The following is a 6,185-nucleotide window of genomic DNA, read 5'->3' as shown; positions in this document are numbered from 1 at the left end:
ATGTGGAAGATAGCCTCATGCAATCAGGAAAGAAGTTATAATATAGAGAAAAGACAATAGTCATGGGTCACAAAGCACAGCTAAAGAAGATCAAGAAAAGGAATCGGAATGAAGAGGAAAATATCATTATTCAGAGAGATTCAGGTTGTAGTTGAAGAACTAAAAAGTCAAGTAGAAGACAGAGAAGAGACTAAGAGTGATAAGTGTAGCTTTGATCTTCTACCACCTCCTATGTTTACTATTAAATATTTTGATCATTGGGTTATCAAAATGCTAGCTTTTCTTCAAGCTAAAGAGTTAATTGAGTACGAGTCTAATAACACATATAATGAAGTGTGTGATAACTTAACACTGAATTTTATAAAACATACATTGGATGAGAAGTTTTCCTGCAAGGTAGTAAAAGCCGCAACTTCCAAGGAAGCATGGAAGATCTTAGAAGAAGAATTTAGTGCAAGGGGGAGTGACATGCAAAAACAAGATGTGTCACGGTCTGTTGAGATAGTTGTAGATCTAAAAGTAGCTAAGAAAGACTATGAAAAGACAACAGGGCTTGGAGAATCTCACTCAAAAAGTGGATGATGGTCGTGAAAACTATAAAATTGAAACCCATTATTCAAACATGCATATGGATAAAGAAGATGCAGTAAAGATTGCAGAAAGAGAAGTTGAAGCCTTTATGTGTGAAGTAGAGCAAGAGTATATAAATGCTCAAGGACTCCACTGTCACGTGGATGGTGCAAATGATGGTGAATCCCATTATGAGGAAATGCATGTGGATGATGACTGCAAAGTGAGATGTGAATTGGTGATTCCAACCACAGCTGATGAATTTGGTGAAGTTAAAATTGTTAATGAGCACATGCATGCTCAGATAACCCACCATAGGGTGGATGAACATTACGTTGATGATATGTGTGGTTTCTTTTTTGAAATGGGGATTAATTGTAGTAATATTGTAAGCACCATATTTGATAAAGAATTGAAGGTTGAAGTTGTCATTATAGTAGCAAGTTATGAAGTAGTTGGAACTTCTCATGAAGCACTTTGTGGACAAGCAACAGTTGAGTTTGGCATAGATAAAGATATCAATAGAACAACAAGTGGTTTGGTGGATCCAACAATTGGTATTTTTGATGTTAAATTTAATAAACCATTAACTGGTGATGAGTGGTTGCACATGATGCAACAGAAAAACATGTTGATATTTTGTTATTTGGTGAGAAAAGCCCACTTGTGTATGGAAGCCAAGTGGAACACAACATGTTTGCAGTATTAGAGGTTTCTAAAGGAGTGGAATATAAGGAAGAGAAGGAAGTTCTTGATGCATATTATAAAGAAGATATTTCTAACATTGATCTTGAGTGTGGAGGGTGCAGGAAAAAAAGCAGCAGCTTGAGTGTGGAGGGTACAGGAAAAAAAGCAACAGTACTTGATGATGCAAGTGAAAAGAAAGAGATGGGTGTTTCTGAAGACAAAGATAAAACCATTGAAATAATTTTTCAGTAATGGAGTCAAGAAGAAATAATATTTTTTTATCAAGAAATATGGTAGAAAGAAAGTCAGGGATACGAAATGGAAAGAACACAGTTGAAGATGAAGAGTTGTGGCAACAATCGGTGGTTGAACAAATATTTTAAGAGGAAGTTGTAGAATACCGAATCATAACAAATTCAAGAAAAGTCAAAGAAAAACTACAATAACAGCAAGTAAAGAAATATGGATCCTACAGTAAAAACGTGCAACAGAGCATGAAGCAATTTCAAGGACATAAAATTTGGAAGAAGCCGAAAAGAAAATGAAAAATTGTAAAATTTTTGGGTCATTGTAAACCTAGCTAATACACAGACCAGCAGACATGTTTGAGTTATGATTGAGTCAATTGCTATTGTAAGTCTAGCAGACATAGTTGAGTCATGTTGAGTCACCTACTGTAAAAACGTGCAACACAGCATGAAGCAATTTCAAGGACATAAAATTTGGAAGAAGCCAAAAAGAAAATGAAAAATTGTAAAAGTTTTGGGTCATTGTAAACCTAGCTAATACACAGACGAGCAGACATGTTTGAGTTATAATTGAGTCAATTTCTATTGTAAGTCTAGCAGACATAGTTGAGTCATGTTGAGTCATGTTTGAGTTATGTTGAGTCATATAATCGTAATTAAGGGGGAGTGTTGAGTCAATTTCTATTGTAAGTCTAGCAGACATAGTTGAGTCATGTTGAGTCATGTTTGAGTTATGTTGAGTCATACAGTCGTAATTAAGGGGGAGTCTCCTGCATACAAGAGTTGGCTAAATTTGGAGAGTGAGTTAACTGAGCCAAGTCAAGTGAGTTTGAGTTAAGTTAAATTTTGGGAAAAGTTGAATTTATAGTGTGTGTGTGTGCATGTGGAGTTATTTTGGGCAAGTTATTAGATGAAAAGTTTAAATGCTCCTCAGGAAGTTCATTGTAATCATCAAGTTTAGGTGATCAATAAAAAAAAGTCACAACTAGTGTTATTGTTTGTATGTGAAATTTGTGTATTTACTCCTCTATATTTCCAACACGTATCAGGGAATGCATAGCCGATAAGTGGACCTTCCGTGGATATAGTTGTTGAGAAGAACTCGTATATAGACTCAGTGTCCTCTCGTAAATGTTTTACATTGCAGAGTACTAAAAATAAAAAATCACAACATCGTGTACAGAATGATAATTACTCTTAATCATAAAGGGAAAGAAAGTAATTGAGCTCTTAGTGTGCGCCTCCTATTTGTGTTTTGGAATTGAGTAAAATGTGAAATCTTCCTTTGACTATAACAACAAAATTGACATAATAAACAACTACTTAAAAACCTAATGTACCAACGTACGAGGAGAGATTTAGGTTTTAGTTATTAATTAACGACATACGAAAACTGGTTAGTTGTTTTATCTCATAAGACTAAAAATTTGTAACTGCTTTTTCCTCCACTAAACTTTTTATATTACTCATTAAGAGGTTTTTATCAAATTTTGAGAAAATGCAAATATACAGGTTTTGTTTTCTATCCAATTAGATCAAAGTTGTTAATGCTTAGGTTTTTATCTAACAAGTGCTACATGCATCCGGTAGTCCCTGCCTAACCATATAATATGCCATTTGTTAAGGCCCATAACCGTTTTATACACATGGTATCCATGGGAGGGTTAGAAGTCTAGCAAAAACCCTATTTCAGGATATCATGAACAAATCACTTTTATCTTCATGTTAGGATAACTTCACACAAAGTTTGGGGTAAATTGAGAAATGTATGACGTGTAAACTAAGGAAGAGAAAGTCAATTTAGGAATTAAGTTGAATGTCTTTGGTACAACAGAAGCAAAATTCTTTTATTTCCTCAAGTCGTACCTGTAATGATTGAAAATAATATAGGGGATTAATCGTTGTTGTGTGCGCTTCAATGCTGGCCCTGCTAAAGTGTATATTGCTGATAACTAAAGCTAGCAGCTGGTGGCAAATAATATTTAGAGGTTCAAGTCGCTTACAAGATATTCCGAGGAACCACCCCTTCACTTTCCTCTCTGGGAATAACTTTTTAGAATTGTACTAACTGTACAAAAATGCTGATACGCAATCTTCATAATGATTCCAAACCTATTCTGAGCATGATAGTTGTGTTCTAGTGCAAACCAAAACATAAAACGTTGATGCATAACCTCCCAAATTAATTTTACAGGTGTAGTGGAATAAATTCTATACAAGCGAGAAACATAACAACCAAATAAATACGGAAAAGATATTGCATGTTTGAACATACTTCCATTCGGAATTGACCTCTTAATGTATGAACATATAAAATGATCAACAATGCACTTATGTTTCTACTGAATAATGTAAAGAGGTAATGTTTTGCACACCCAGGTCAGTAGCATACTACCTGCGGACCATAAAAAAGAGTACACGGTAGAATGTTAAATGTGATACTATGTGAATCGAAGTTCAGAATTACACCAATTAGCATCGTTAAACCATCAACAAACCCAGTTGACAACAAAGAGGATAATCAACCATCAAAAGGCATTCAAGTACCCCGGTGGCCTTACGATTAAAAAGAAAAAAATAACTATGTTACAAACAAGAATTACATGCATATGAAAATATGCTTGTCCTGGAATATCATTACTAGATTTAAAAAAAATAAAAAATATTCGACTAGATTCTCAAGATCTCCCTTAATTGGAACTATATATATATATATATATATATATATATATATATATATATATATATATATATATATATAAGGAATTACACATCTTCATACTAAGCCCTTCTCATTATTCAGATCAATTTACTTACAAATATATTTCCATAAAATAATTATAATAAAAAAATTCTTATACTTTAAATATGAAGTGATATACTTATTAATATCAATATCATGTCTTTATTATAAGTTAAATATTGGGTAATATGCTTATTAATATCAATGTTATGAAAATATGTAAATATATCAATTCCATTTTGAATATAAAATTAATTATTTTATATAATATTTAATTTTTAAAATAAATAATATTTTTTTTTATATATTATTAATATTAATTTTTCCTTATTTATATAGAAAAATACAAATGAAATAACAAAACACTATAATAATTTTTGTTATTTCAAATCCAAAGTGAGTATTTTTTTTTTTTCAAATATAAAAATGAGTAAGTTTTTATTATTTTAAATATCAAAACAAAAACAAAAGTGAATTGCAACTAGTGTCGTTCCTTTTTTTTCAAAGCACTAGATTCCGTGGGCAGTTGTGTTGAGAATTGTATGTCTCCTTTAGATCTTTACCAGTCGCCGAAAAAAATGTAACGGGTAGTTTATGTCATTCAAATTTTAAGGGATGAGATTTTTATTGAATTTATTTCTTATGCACCGACTGTCTATGTCTCCTTTAGATCTTTACCAGTCGCCCAAAAAAATGTAACGGGTAGTTTATGTCATTCAAATTTTAAGGGATGAGATTTTTATTGAATTTACTTCTTATGCACTGACTGTCTTTGTACTCTGATCACGTTCTTTAATTTTATTTAGTTAAAAATTTAACTTTCAAGGCGATACAGGAATTTTTTACTTATTTACTTTTTATGTCTATATTGCCTTTTTTCGGGTTTATAAAGATAGGTTTGCTCTATTTTATAACTAGCAATTTTATATCATCTTTTTTCTGAGTTATATAGATAAGCTTTCTCTATTTTATAATCCATTTGATTACGTAACATCCCGCTTCATCCTGTAATTGTTATATTCAATTATAGTCATATACTTGGAACCTTTTCAAATAAATTAAATGTGAAAATGTATATTACAAAAAGATAGTATAAGAAACTGTTTTAGAATAATTTAAAATATAAATAGATATAAACTCCTCATTCAAATGACCTGCATAACTCAATCTTATTATGTAAAACTCTAGAGACTTAACAAAAAACCGTAGTTGTATTCCACTGCAAATTCAGTTTACTAGAGCTTAACGCTCTTAGACATAAGCTTAACGCGACTCAAAGTTTTCAAAAATGTGAAATCAAATCAGCGCGAACGCTAAAATGTTGGTTGTAGATTTGTCTCAGAAACGTTTCAATTCGGAGGATGTATTTGTATAGGAAAACCCAACTCCAACAGATGAGTCCAAAATTAACATGTTTGTCTCTGTAAAACTGTTCAAAGAATAATATAACGATAAATTATTTGAAAATGTAACCATTCTATTGTTAAAATTTGTAATTGCCTACATTTTATATATTAAATAAATAATAAGAAGAAAATTTTGAAATTAAATAATAAGTTATTCGAGAATTGCAAACAACTTCACCTTTCTCTACCTCTTAACATAATAACTACTCTCAATATCCGAGCAACTCCCCAAACTTACTTTAACTTTATCAACAATAGCACTCTGGATGTCCAAAATGTTATATCTTTTAAAAAAGTATCGAAATCACTGATGGGAACACATTATCTTTTTTGTAGTTGTTGTAGATCGATTTTAGCAACGACGATTTGCCAATGACACCAATGCCATATATATCCATTATTAGGACTTGATGATCTCCCGAGTTAAGCCAAGTATGCAGCTGCTTCTCAGCAGATCCAAAGCGGGAACCTATAAAGCTATGACTCTATGCTAACACATGCTCTAGTAACATCTCTGTCATCAAACAGAAG

The sequence above is a fragment of the Pinus tabuliformis genome, chromosome 7 (assembly GCF_031772625.1).
Source record: "Pinus tabuliformis cultivar Carrire ecotype Pingquan chromosome 7, CPIR1, whole genome shotgun sequence".
Classification (NCBI taxonomy): Eukaryota; Viridiplantae; Streptophyta; class Pinopsida; order Pinales; family Pinaceae; genus Pinus; species Pinus tabuliformis.
Note: the sequence above shows the minus strand (reverse complement) of the source record.